The sequence below is a fragment of the Oenanthe melanoleuca genome, chromosome 21 (genome assembly GCF_029582105.1).
Source record: "Oenanthe melanoleuca isolate GR-GAL-2019-014 chromosome 21, OMel1.0, whole genome shotgun sequence".
Classification (NCBI taxonomy): domain Eukaryota; kingdom Metazoa; phylum Chordata; class Aves; order Passeriformes; family Muscicapidae; genus Oenanthe; species Oenanthe melanoleuca.
The window spans coordinates 6,812,132-6,826,538 of record NC_079354.1 but is presented as its reverse complement, the minus strand read 5'-3'; positions in this window follow the sequence as shown (position 1 = coordinate 6,826,538).

Below are 14,407 nucleotides of genomic sequence, written 5' to 3'. Positions count from 1 at the left end.
TTCAGCATAAATAAATATCAGCCTCTGCCTGGAGGAAAAAACACACAACTGCTGTAAAAGCTTTGCTGAACAAAGCTGGTACAAGTGGGGGACATTCCCTGGAGTTCTGCTCTCCAGAAGTGGGCGGGGAGCCTCTCCAAAGGGCTCTCCCCACCAAGCTGGTGAGGTGACTGACCAGCAGAGGGAAAACAAGAATGATTGTAGAGAATGAGACAAACCAAAGAACTGGGGGTTTCAGATGGAAGCCCCTGGATTGAAGAGTTTCTGGCCTGGTATCAGGTGATGAGTAGCTGCTGCTGTGGGAAGTTCATGGCTAAGACCCCCCAAAGAGTCCCAAAAAACAAAATAACACCAGAATGCAGAGGGGAGGGGGGATGCACTTTGTGCTGTTCCTTCTCTTACATTCCTCTGCTGCTCCAGCAGTTCTTGCTTTGCACACCTGGGAAGGAGCCTCAGCACACATTAAATATTAACAGGAATTCACAGCACCTCAAACCCCTGTGCTGTGCCTACAGCAGCCCTGGTGGATCCCCAGGCAGGGAGAGCACAACCTCAGCCAGGCTCTGGGCAGCCTGAGTGCAGAGGTTCAGTGCCTGTGCCTGATGAAAGGTCACATTTCAGCTGATTCCTTCTTTTAATGCCAGCCTCTGATCTGCAAAGCAGAGATCTTTTCCTGAATTTTAGAGTGAGTGAATTTCAGAGTGAGTTTTAGCATTTTGGGCTGCCTGGGGTATTCGCTCCTGCTGGAGTCTTTTCTTTTAATAAGAGTAAAGTGTCTGGAGAAAGAAGTGGTTTTATAAAATGTCAGGAGGTTTATTCCTGGTGCTGATGAGCTGGCACAGAGATGCCATCTGAAATCCTCTGGTTACAGCCAGCACTGCAACCACAGCCTCAGCTGATTCTGCTTCACCTCATGTTTCAGGAGTGGGACTTCAATTGTGCTTTGCTTGTTGCTACTTGACTTCTCAGTTCTGTTTCCAGGGGCTGGTGTAGAAATGTTTTTGAAGGTCTGGGTCAAGTGACAGCATGTATTTTTGGAGAAGGTCAGGGATCCTGTGCCTGGTGCCCCAGTGCAAAGGGCAGGGAGCCATTAAATCTCTGGGTGCAGTTGTTTTAACCCCTTGGTGCTGCTCAGGCAGAGCAGAGCAGTGCAGCACAGGCTCTGTGCTCTGTGCTCTGAGCAGGGATGGAGCTCTCCAGGCTCGTTTGTTCTCCTGATTCCCTCCCTTAATTTATAGCAGACTCTGTGGGTATTGAGCAGCACTGCAGCAAACCCACGTGCTCCAAGTTTCTTCCTTCCAAGAGCTCTGAGTGGAGAAACACACAGGTGCTGTGAGGAAGGGTCTTCTGTACAAAGTGGGATTTAAAAACTGCAGTGGAGAGTCACTGGTAATGCCTGTTCCTGTGAGGGGTTGGGAAGATGCATTTTTCCTTCCTGATTAATGTAAAACAGCTTTGCCCACTTTCCTGCAGAGCTGGAGCTCCCAGGCTGGGGCAAGGGGAGAGGCTGCCTCTTGCACAGCCCCTGCAGGTTCTTCCAGCTGGGTTTTCCCTGCAGAGCTGGAGTGATCAGGAGTGCAGGGGTGCAGGGTTTGCTGGCTCAGTCCTGTGCTGTGCTGCACCAAAGTGTTACAAACCCTCAGCAGCTGCTGTAAATTGCTTTCTACCCATCCCTGACACGTGAACACAAGAATTCCCATGTGCTGGGAATCTTAATGTTTCCTTCTCCTGCCTCTGTGCCTGGCTAGAAATGTCCTTAAGATGTAATTTTTCCAGCTCAACCTTCAGAATTTCTAATGATGCCAGGAGAGCTGAGCTGCAGTGGGGCTGCCATCCCTGCCTTCCCCTGCCTCCCGGACAACTGAGCTTTTGAGAAGGGACAGTCCCTGCTGCTGAGCAAGGCACAGCTACAATTTGGCAAATCCAAAGTTCACTTGCATCAATATTCTGCAGGAAACAACTTTGCACATTTGTAAACACTGGGCAAACTTAGCACATTTTAAAACCTTTCTCAGGATGAATTGTTGTCTGAAAGAACAAAATTCAGTATGGGATGTGCTTATCGAAGATGCCTCTCACTGGGTTCAGCAGCAGAAATTGTGTTGAACCCTGTGGAAACTATAAAATAAAGTCCCTGCCCTAGAAAGCTCACAGACAAGAGCTTATTCAAGAAAAGAGCGGAAATGGCCTTGAACTGTCTGTTGACCTTGAGTTGTTGGTAAAATTTTTGGTTTTAAAATGTTGGTGGATTGTAAGTGAGCATCACTCCTGAGTTCTGTAGCTCAGAAAGGCTTGACTGGCTGGGCAGCCTTTGATTACACAAAAGGAAGGGATGTGCAGAGCCACTGTCCACTTTGAAGGTCACTGCCACACTGGGCACAGCAGGGGGCAGGTTGGTGCTGTGCTGGGTCCCCATGGGGCTCCCAGGCTCTGGAATGTTCTCCCAGGGACACTGGAGTGTGCACTCAGCCAGGAATGAGCACTCCTGGCAGCAGCCACTGTGCCAATGCAGGGGCAGTGCCATGGCAGAGCTGTGGCTTCACCCGTGCCCTGGCAGGCTGTGACAGAGCTGGGGAGCCTCAGGGGCACCCCTGAGCTGCCCCAGGCAAGCAGGGCTCAGGGAAGGGCCTTGAGGGAAGGGCAGGAGAGGCTGGATACTGAAGGCTTGGGAACAGCCTGGGCTGGGCAGGTGTGTGAGCTGGAACGGGCCTGAGGAGCCAGAGAGGGGCTGGACACTGGGAAATGTTCACCAGACTGGGGATGGACACTGAGAAATGTTCACCAGAGCTGGGATTGAACACCAGAAAATGTTCACCAGATCTGGGGCTGGACACCCGGAACATTCCTGGAGCCTGGAGGGCTCAGGGCAGACGGGCTGTGCCAGAGCAGTGGTGGCACAGGGAGGGTGGCACAGGGAGGGTGACACAGGGAGGATGACACAGGGATAGTGGCACAGGGAGGGTGGCACAGGGATGGTGACACAGGGATGGTGACACAGGGATAGTGGCACAGGGAGGATGGCACAGGGATGGTGACACAGGGATGGTGACACAGGGATAGTGGCACAGGGAGGATGGCACAGGGATGGTGACACAGGGATGGTGACACAGGGATAGTGGCACAGGGAGGGTGGCACAGGGAGGGTGACACAGGGAGGATGACACAGGGATAGTGGCACAGGGAGGGTGGCACAGGGATGGTGACACAGGGATGGTGACACAGGGATAGTGGCACAGGGAGGATGGCACAGGGATGGTGACACAGGGATGGTGACACAGGGATAGTGGCACAGGGAGGGTGACACAGGGAGGGTGGCACAGGGAGGGTGGCACAGGGAGGGTGACACAGGCATAGTGGCACAGGGATAGTGGCACAGAGAGGGTGGCACAGGGATGGTGACAGGGATAGTGGCACAGGGAGGGTGGCACAGGGATGGTGACACAGGGATGGTGACACAGGGATAGTGGCACAGGGAGGGTGATACAGGGAGGATGATACAGGGATAGTGGCACAGGGATAGTGGCACAGGGAGGGTGACACAGGGAGGATGATACAGGGATAGTGGCACAGGGAGGGTGGCACAGAGAGGGTGACACAGAGAGGGTGGCACAGGGAGGGTGACACAGGGATAATGGCACAGGGAGGGTGGCACAGGGACAGCGGCACAGGGACAGTGGCGCAGAGCAGCAGCCTGGGCAGGTCCCGGAGCTCCGAGCACGGTGCTGCCCGGCAGAGCTGTCCCCGCTCCCGGTGCCGCCAGCCCCGGGCACTCTCCCTGCTCCCGGTGCTGTCCCCGCTGCTCTCGGTACTGTCCCCCCCTGCTCTCGGCACTGTCCCCCCTGCTCTCGGTACTGTCCCCCCTGCTCTCGGTGTCCCCGGTTCCCGGGATCAGCCCGGGGCAGAGCAGGGAGCGCTCGGAGCTCTGCTGGCATCACCCGCTCTCTGATGCACTGCAGCAAAAGCCCCGTGTGGAAGCTCCTCAGCCAAAAGGACATTGCAGGGGAGGGCAGGGGGACCCAAAGATGCTGCTGCAAGGGCTGTGACAGCCAAGGCTGGCCCGGGCTGCCTCCCCTGCGAGCATTCCGTGATTGAGTTGGCCAAGCCGTGGGTGGGATGCAGTGTCCTTCCCCTGATGTCCTTCAGGTGCAGCAGGGACAGCATTGCTGGAGTCCCCAGGGGCTCAGGGCAGCGATCAGGGACTGCCAGGGCCAGGGAGCAGCTCCAGAGCTGAAGTGAACTTGGGTGAGAAGCCACCACTGCAGCAGCCACTTTGCAGTGCCCCAGCCTGGTGAGGACAGGAGGGCAGATGCTGTCAGGGTGGAGCAGCAGTGCTGGCAGCAGGGCATGGGGACTCAGGAGAAGGCTCTGCTGATGCAGTGCAGGTGATCCTTGGATCCTTGCAGCATGAGCAGGGCACCCTGCCTGTCCTGCAGGGCACCACTGACACAAGGGGTGGTTCATGAACTTTATCTGCTGAGGGTCAGAGCTCTCCCTTTGGCCATGGCCCTTTCTGGCCCCCAATTCATTCCCTGCTGCTGCAGATGAAGCTGCAGCTACCCTGACTGTTCTGCCCCTCTTGGGGGAATTACCCCCAAAGTGACAGCCCAGGGATGGAAGAAGATCCCAGGGCTGCTCTCCACATCTGCCAAGGCTCACAGGAGTGCCCAGAAGGGTGGGCAGCCCAGCTGCACCTCTTGGCAGCCCAGCTGCACCTCTTGGTCACCTTGCTCTGCAAGGAGTCACGAGGGAGCGTGGCAGGGCTTTTTCACTTGGTGAAAAAATAGTGGGGAAGAGAAGGGAGGTGCTTGCTGATGCTACCTGAGGTGCAGCTTCTTGTGGTGCCAGTGACTGATACTTTGGCATTGGAGAACCAAGTTTCCAGCACCACCTGGGTGCAGAAAAACCTCACAGTTCTGCTCCTAATGCTGATGGGTGCAGTGCCACCTCAATGTCCTCAAAGCTGCTTTTCCCCAGGCAGGAACAGCCAGGGAGTCTGGAGAGGAGTGGGTTAGGAAAAGCATTTCTCTCCATGGCTGTCATTTCAGGAAGAATCCAGGGGTTGCAGTGGCAGAGAGGAGGTGTGGGCAGGTGAGCAGAGGCAGGTTTCTGCTGGCCCTGCACATCCTTGGGTGCAATGCTGCTGCTCAGACCTCCCTCCCTGAGCCCCTCTGCGTGTGAACCACTGAACCTGACCCCTTTCCTTGATGGAAGCTCTGTTGGTTCTGCAGAACAAAACAAAAATACCTGCAGTCTGCTGGGCATGGGGGAGGGAAAAAAGCTGACAGCAAAAAGCCCAGGTCTCTTAAAATGATCAACCAAAGAGCTCCTTGTTTCCACCTCTCAGAGCTTCCCCCAGATGTCACTGAAGGAGACTGTCCCCTCTGCACCCCCTGCCACCCTGGGTGCCTGCCTGGCTGGGGAATGTCTCTGCAGCAGCTTGGAGGAGGCCAGGATTTGCCACTGCCAGGACAAGGTGTCCCCTGTGCCTGGCTCCCAGCAGAGGGAAGCAGCAGCTCACCAACCTGCAGCCCTGGGCTGCTGCAGCCTTGGTGCCACTAAAACCACCAAACAAAACACCTGCCCAGGTAAAGATTAATTTCTCTTGCTGCTGAAGTGCAAAACTTTTGAGTTTCTACCTGTAATTGCACCAGCTAATCCTACCTGCAAGCTCTGTCCTTCACCTCAGTGCTGTTCTTAGTTCAGACCCTGCTGGGCTCCTGACAGAGAAAATGCTGAGGCTTGGTCTGTGCATTTGGGTGGATTAGTGGGATGAGTGAATTGGGAAGGATCTTCCCTTTTATTCTCCCTTGTGCAGGAGAATAATGGAGACCCTGCTTTTCTGAGGGAAATAAGTCCAGAGCTGATGGAAATGCAGAGGATTTGGTGAACTGCAGCTGCCCTAACTCAGCCCGAGGGAGCAAACAGAGTGACTTCAGCTTCTTGTGACTCTTTGCTCTTATGACCTTAGTCCAAAAGTCTCTTTTTTTTTTTTTTTTTTTTTTTTTTTTTTTTTTAATATGAAACTGGGTCTCCAGCTTGCTGCTCTCCATTTTTTCCATCAGCTAAGTGGCAGAATCCCTGTGCCACCCAGCCCTGCTCCTGTGGGTGGGTGTGACAGTGTGACAGTGACATAGCGCAGGGACCCTCCTGGGTAAGGGGTGTCTGCTTGGTACAGCAGCAATGTGGCTCCCATGTCCTCAGCAGCATTTCCTCCCCTGAGACTACAGAAACAGGTTTTTCCATTGCAGAAAAAAAAAAACAAAACCAGAAATTATGTTTAAATCCCTCTACTTTGGGTTTTTGCAGCCCAATGGAATTCAGTGTCCCAGCTCCTCAGTGGTCCAAGTCCCTCCTAACAGGGCAGCAGAGGATTTGTCAGTGCTGGGATGTACCTGCAGGGGCAGCTGAACCTTCCCAAGCAACAAAAATCCTCCTCTTGCCCCTGGTGGGTGTCTGAGCAAGAGCAGACTGCCAGGGGGAGGAGGGCACTGAGTCTGGGCAGTCTGAGGTTCCACTGGGACAGCACCCCTCACTCCGAGCTTGATCTGCTTCAGCTCCTGCTGCTGATGCTTCTGTTTCCTCTTTCTGCAAAAGGGAAATGGTCACAGGCTGTCCTCCCCACGGTGCCAGCCCAGGCTGGAGCTGTGAGTGGGGTTAACCCCTGCCAGCCCAGGCTGGAGCTGTGTGTGGGGTTAACCCCTGCCTGCCCAGGCTGGAGCTGTGTGTGGGGTTAACCCCTGCCTGCCCAGCCTGGGAGCTGTGAGTGGGGTTAACCCCTGCAGGGACAGCCTGGGAGCTGTGAGTGGGGTTAACCCCTGCCTGCCCAGCCTGGGAGCTGTGTGTGGGGTTAACCCCTGCCAGCCCAGGCTGGGAGCTGTGTGTGGGGTTAACCCCTGCCTGCCCAGGCTGGAGCTGTGTGTGGGGTTAACCCCTGCCTGCCCAGCCTGGGAGCTGTGTGTGGGGTTAACCCCTGCCAGCCCAGGCTGGGAGCTGTGTGTGGGGTTAACCCCTGCCTGCCCAGGCTGGAGCTGTGTGTGGGGTTAACCCCTGCCTGCCCAGCCTGGGAGCTGTGAGTGGGGTTAACCCCTGCCTGCCCAGCCTGGGAGCTGTGAGTGGGGTTAACCCCTGCCAGCCTAGGCTGGAGCTGTGAGTGGGGTTAACCCCTGCCAGCCCAGCCTGGGAGCTGTGAGTGGGGTTAACCCCTGCCAGCCCAGGCTGGAGCTGTGAGTGGGGTTAACCCCTGCCTGCCCAGGCTGGAGCTGTGAGTGGGGTTAACCCCTGCCAGCCCAGCCTGGGAGCTGTGAGTGGGGTTAACCCCTGCCAGCCCAGGCTGGAGCTGTGAGTGGGGTTAACCCCTGCCTGCCCAGCCTGGGAGCTGTGTGTGGGGTTAACCCCTGCCAGCCCAGGCTGGAGCTGTGTGTGGGGTTAACCCCTGCCTGCCCAGGCTGGAGCTGTGAGTGGGGTTAACCCCTGCCAGCCCAGGCTGGGAGCTGTGTGTGGGGTTAACCCCTGCCAGCCCAGGCTGGAGCTGTGTGTGGGGTTAACCTCTGCCAGCCCAGCCTGGGAGCTGTGTGTGGGGTTAACCTCTGCAGGGACAGCCTGGGAGCTGTGTGTGGGGTTAACCCCTGCCAGCCCAGCCTGGGATTTATTAACCCAGCTCAAGATTTATTCACACTCAGGGCACTGCTGCTAAATCCCTCCCACACTCACTCACTGCTGAAGGTTCCCAGCTCTGCTGCTGCCCAAAGTGTTTCTGCAGGGGCAGGTGCCAAACAGGTTCTTGAGGTTTGTCAGGTTGCTGTGAAGACCCTGGGCTGTGCTTCAGCCAGGTTTTACTCACACACAAAGTGCAAGGGCCTGTTGAGTAGGCACGAGGTATTTGGGTAAATAAATACAAGCAGAACACAGGAACTGGTGTTGTACATGCAATATTCCTTTCATTGTTAACAGGCCACTTTGCTGCAATTAAGATAATTGGATCCTCTGCTCATTACAGGTACAAAGTCCTCTGCCTATCTGCCCTTGCAAAAGAGATCTGGAAATGTACTTTGGGGAAAGCCTGACTTTTTTTTTCCTCCTCTTTATCAAGAATTCTGTCATCTCTATGTTAAAGTGATGGGTTTGGAGGGGACAGAAATGATATATTGGTGACTCGTGACTGGCAGCACACAGAAATCTGCATCCACCGTGGGAAAGGGCTGAAATGGGTGAGGGTGGACACTCCAGAAGTCAGAGAGCCCTGAGGAGTGCAGAGCTGGCACTTCATCCATCCCCTCACACTCCTCTCCAGGGGACTCTGCATCCTTGCCAAGTGGAAGAAGTTGGGGAAAGGGTGAAGGGCTCACGCCCTTGTAGGACGAGGTTAGAGAAGCCTGTGCATAAAGCCCAGTTTATTTTTAAAAATATATTTGTAGAAATGCATTTAAAAAGAAGAAGAATGCTTTGGAACTGTCAGGTATCCCACTCACCCTGTCACTCTGTGTACCCTGAAACCCTTTTTCCCTCAGCTGCATCTTCAGGTGAGGGCAGGGAAGGGAAGCCAGGGCACCTGGAGGAGGGCAGGGAATGGTGGGGTCTTCCAGGGTCACTCTGAGCTTGTGCTGGGCTGGCATCTGCACCTGGCCCTTTTTTACTAAAAAAAGTAAAGTTGATACAAAGCAGAGGAAAAAAATATCCCAGCTGCCTTTTCCCAGTTCCTGGAGCCTGTGAGGGGATTGTGGGTGACACCCCTTTGCCAGGAATCTTGCATTTCTCCTCCTCATGTGGTCTTTTCTCAGTGGAACAGACTGGACTCAGCCCTGGAACCTCAGACACCTCAGGGTGTCTGAGATCCCCAGAGCTGTGGCAGGAATAGGGGCTGCGACAGGAATAGGGGCTGCGACAGGAATCAGGGGCTGCGACATTAATTAATCCAAATTAATCCGGAGCTGTGGCCGGAGCCTGCTCCGTGTCCATGCCCGGAGAGTGTGAGGCTGTCCCCACTGTCCCCTCTATCCCCTCCTGTCCCCTCCATCCCCCGTTATCCCCTCCGTCCCCTCCATCCCCCGCTGTCCCCTCCATCCCCCGTTGTCCCCTCTATCCCCTCCATCCCCCGCTGTCCCCTCCATCCCCCGTTGTCCCCTCTGTCCCCTCCATCCCCCGCTGTCCCCTCCATCCCCCGTTGTCCCCTCCATCCCCTCCATCCCCCGCTGTCCCCTCCATCCCCCGCTGTCCCCTCTATCCCCTCCATCCCCCGCTGTCCCCTCCATCCCCCGCTGTCCCCTCTGTCCCCTCCATCCCCCGTTGTCCCCTCCATCCCCCGTTGTCCCCTCTGTCCCCTCCATCCCCCGTTGTCCCCTCCATCCCCCGTTGTCCCCTCTGTCCCCTCCATCCCCCGTTGTCCCCTCCATCCCCCGTTGTCCCCTCCATCCCCCGTTGTCCCCTCCATCCCCTCCGTCCCCGCTCGGTGTCCCCGCGGCGCTGCCGCTCTCTCGGGCCGGGCAGGCTCAGCCCGAGCTTTCCTCGCCCGGGGCTTGTCCGGGCTTGTTGAGCCCGAGCCGTGAGCCCGAGCCGTGAGCCCGCCCCTGTCCGAGCGCTGCGGGCCCGGGGCGAGCGCGGGGCTGCGGCTGCGAGCGGCTCCGGGAGCGGCGGAGCGAGAGGAGAGCGCCGGGCAGGAGCGGAGAGTGGGGAGCCGGGAGATCCGAGCCCCGGGAGATCCGAGCCCCGGGAGATCCGAGCCCGGGGAGATCCGAGCCCCGGGAGATCCGAGCCCGGGGAGATCCGAGCCCCGGGAGATCCGAGCCCCGGGAGATCCGAGCCCCGGGGAGATCCGAGCCCGGGCAGGAGCGGGGAGCGGAGAGTGGGGAGCCGGGAGATCCGAGCCCCGGGAGATCCGAGCCCCGGGGAGATCCGAGCCCCGGGGAGATCCGAGCCCCGGGAGATCCGAGCCCCGGGGAGATCCGAGCCCCGGGGAGATCCGAGCCCGGGGAGATCCGAGCCCGGGCAGGAGCGGGGAGCGGAGAGTGGGGAGCCGGGAGATCCGAGCCCCGGGAGATCCGAGTCCCGGGGAGATCCGAGCCCCGGGAGATCCGAGTCCCGGGGAGATCCGAGCCCCGGGGAGATCCGAGCCCGGGGAGATCCGAGCCCCGGGAGATCCGAGCCCCGGGGAGATCCGAGCGCCGGGGAGATCCGAGTCCCGGGAGATCCGAGCCCCGGGCAGGAGCGGGGAGCGGAGAGTGGGGAGCCGGGAGATCCGAGTCCCGGGAGATCCGAGTCCCGGGGAGATCCGAGTCCCGGGGAGATCCGAGTCCCGGGGAGATCCGAGCCCCGGGAGATCCGAGCCCGAGGGAGATCCGAGCCCCGGGGAGATCCGAGCCCGGGGAGATCCGAGCCCCGGACCGTGCCCAGGTGAGATCCGAGCCCCGGACCGTGCCCAGGTGAGATCTGAGCCCCGGTCCGTGCCCAGGTGAGATTTGAGCGCCGGTCCGTGCCCAGGTGAGATCTGAGCCCCGGTCCGTGCCCAGGTGAGCGCTGTGAGTCCGTGACCCATGCCCAGATGAGATCTGGGAGTCTCTGTCCTGTGCCCCAGGTGAGCGCTGTGAGCCCCACTTCCTGCCCCAGGTAAGTTCTGTCAGTCCCTGCCCCGTGCCCAGGTAAGACTGGGAGTCCCTGTCCCTACCCCAGGTGAGTGCCCTGAGCCCCGGGGCTGACCCAGGTAAGAGCTGTGAGCCCTCCGTGCCCCAGGTAAGTTCTGTGAGTCCCGGTCCCTGCCCCAGGTGAGTTCTGTGGGTCCCTGTCCCTGTCCTGTCCCGTTTTCTCTCGAAATCCCCTAGAACATGACAGGAACTGCCCCTGGGATAAAGAATATTTCCTTTTCCTTTCTTTCCCCCTCCCCTCCTGTAGCCCTTTGCAGAAGCAAGGCCCTTCCTCTCCTACCTGAAGATTCATAAGAGGAAAGATTGATATCTTTGGGGGAAAATGAAAGAATTTGTTCTCATTCTGCCACCACCAAAGTTGTTTTATCTGGAATCATGGAATTGTTTAGGTTGAGGCTAATTTTTCCCAGGGATGGCAGTTCATGCTGGTGACAAGGGAGTCAGTTTAGACATCACATCTAATTCCACGGCTCAGAACTAGAAATGGTTTATTAGAACAGGCTGAATAAAAGGCACTGAGCATCCTGGGCTAGTTTTGGAGTCAGCCTGGTTTAAAACAGGCAGTGGAAGTAGCTGATTTCAACTAAATCTTTCTGAGGTGTGAAAATTCTTGCTTTACACTCAGACTTTCTCCTCTTGCTGGGGCTTCACCCAAATGTTTCACTGATGAAAATTCAGCTTTGTTTTGCCTTACAACAGGAATTATTTGAAGCTTCCAGGGGCAGAGGATCTGTTTGCATCAGGTTTCAGTGGGGATTGCTCAGATCTTTAGTGAGACTGTGCAATTCTGCAGTTCCCAGCTCAGGGCCAGACTGGGTTGGTCAGAGTGTAAAACTCCACAGAGTGTAAAACTCCACTTGTTGACAGCAGGAGGAAGGCACAATGCTGGGAGTGAGCTGAAACAAATATGTTGATTAAATGAAGCTTGTGGTGTCACATATTTCTGTGCTGACAAAGTGATTGCTGCAGATCTCACCTGACAGCACCTTTTACCTTTCTTGGAATGCAGACTTTCTGTAACAGGAGAGTTTTTCCACCTTCCACACCCCTCAGCTTGTTGTTTTATGGTGATGATTTCTTCATAGGCTAATTCACTGCTACACCAAACAGCTTTTTCCTGCTGCTTTGTCACCCCTACAGTGAGATTTAGCCCTCTACCCCAGCAGGCAGGTGTGAGCTGCTGAGATTTGTGAGCCTCTCTCCAGGTAAAGCACCCTAGCAGTCAGTGTGAAGTGAAACAGGTCAAGTGTTGTCTTTTATTTAAGGAGAAATTGCCATTTTGGGGCAAATTGAGCCCTTAAATGGAAAATTCAACTCAATGTGCTCATGTAATCTGTGAGTGGCACCTCTTCAAATTGTGCTTGTGAATTTGTTTCCTCCTTTCCTAAAGCACTAGGGATTTTTATAGGTAGCAAGCAGCAGAGGGGAGCTAAAATGATTTGAAAAATTAAAAGCAGGGTCATTGTCTTGCTGCAAGAATGCTCCCTAAACATCTTTCCCTGGCCCTGTCATGCTTAGTTTTTAGTGGCTCAAAGGAAAGCTTTACAGTTCCCAAAACAGCAATTCTGCTCTGTCCCCCGAGGAGGAGGAAAGATGAAGCAGGATCTCCCTCTTCTGTACCAGACTGTTTTGCTCTCCTATGGCTGTGCTTGTCCCTGACCTGTTAATTGCCTTTGAGACAGTCTGGTTTGTCCTGATCCTGGTGGGAAATGTTGCAGGGATGGTGAGGTCACTGTTTAAACAAAGCTCCTTCCAGAGTTTGCAGGACAGGCAGGTGGGTGCTCTTCTCAGGTCCTGGTTCTGATGTTTTCAGATTATTTGCTTTTTTTTCCTCAGGGTGGGAAGATCACAGTCTAGATGTGATTTTTTTAATTAATTGGTGCAGCCTCCTGGGGATGGAGCCCTTGTGCCCTGACAGTGCCTGGTGGGTGCTCTGTGCTGTCCTGGCTGGTTGGATGGCAGTTTTGGGTTTAATCACTGTGTATCTTTTGTAAAAACATCTGCTCCCAGGTACTGGGGGCTTGGTGAGAGCCTGGACCTTGGGGCTTTGACATCTGCTCTGAGCCTGGAGTGCTCACCCCTGTCTCTGCAGGATGCAGGTTCTGGTGGCTTGGGGGAGAGGAAATAAAACTTCACTGGGAGCAAAAGAGAACTGAGAGTCTCAGCTGACTGTGCCCTGCTGCCCAAGCACAAACTGGATTCTGGAGCTTTTGGAATTTGAAACCTGGTGCATTGGGAGGGGGGATGGAGGCTCAGGTGTGTGAGAGCCCCCAGGTATGGCACTGGCAGTGGGAGCACCACAGGGGCTGGTGGAGCCCTGGGGCTCCTCCTGTGCAGCACCTTTGCCCTCAGGTGTTGCACAAGAGGCCCTTGGGCAATCAGTGCCCTGCTCCTGGGGCTGTGGGACAGGGCTCACAGCTCCTTTGTGCTCAGGGTTGTGTTCTCATGTGCTTGCAGGAGCTGCAGGAGTGCAGGATAACCCCAGGTCTGGTGCAAAGTGCACTGCCTTCAGCACAGGTGAGTCTTGGTGCCTTTTTCCTTTCTGCTCCCAGAGAATTCTCTTTCTGTGCAGCCTGGGACACACCAGCACTTTAACCAGGTTTGTGTCTTAAACTATTCAGCACTTGACTGTTGCACTGTCCTAATGGTGGTGTGGGAGACTTGGGAGCTCATTGAGATAAAAACAGATTACAGACAGGTCAGCTGTGTTTATTTTGTTAATATTGGTAATTTTTAGAGCCCTAACCAAGATTTGGGGGTAAGGGGCAGGATAACTGTTGATTTATGAGTTTGAGCCTCTTCTCCTCTGGAAGTTTTCCCTTCAGTGCTGCTGCAGTTCATCCCCTGACTCTTTGTTTGTCCCCAGGCTCCGTGAATGAGAAGAGAGGAGGATCTCAGCCCCAGCTCCCCTCGTGTGGTGCCAGCTGTGAGTGTTTCTTTGGCAGTGTCTTAGCTGGTTGTTGTGAGCAATAGTCGAGGAAGCAATCAGCAAGTATACTGCCCTAGAAGTGCTGCACATTGTTGGGCTTTGCCCTGGGGATGGGTCCCTGCTGGGATGGAGCTGGAGCTGAGCCAGGAGTGCCACAGGACAGATGTCACTGCACCAGAGAGGAGAGCACGGGAAAGAGAAGATGAACACACTGCTGCAGGTCCTGTTCTTTCCTTGTCCTTCCCCAATTCCTCTGGAGGGCTCTCTTGCACCCTTTCCCTGTAGCAGAGTTGTCCTTTTGCTGCCTTGCACTTCTGTTCCAAATCACTGCTGTGAAGCAGCTCTCAGGAAGCTGATGTGCACCCTGGCTTTTCTTCCAGCTCTCATTGTCAGCTCTTCTGTCTCACTGTGCTAAAGGCACAGGTGTGGGCAGCCCTTGCATAGTGCTGGATCTCAGTAAAAGCTACACCCCAAAATTCCTACCACCATTTGGCCTGTTTTCCAGCTACTAAATATAAGAGGTGCAGTCCATACCTATTATAGGTAATGAGAATATCAGAAAAATATCATTAAAGAATTCCAGGAAGATGATGCAGAGCAGCCTCTTGCATTCTGTGTAAATGCCCTTTCCCAAAGTGCTAGCCCTCCCTCCCTGCTGGAGTCTGAGCTGCTGGGTCTTGTGATCAGGTCTTAAATGTAATTTTTGATATTTGTTGGTGGCATGCTCTGTTTCCTTATGGAATATACAATATTAATATCTTTATTTTTCTCCACACAGCCACAGCGTGAAGGAATATCCCATATTAATCCCCTAATTTAAATTTGAAATTAATAACTATCACAA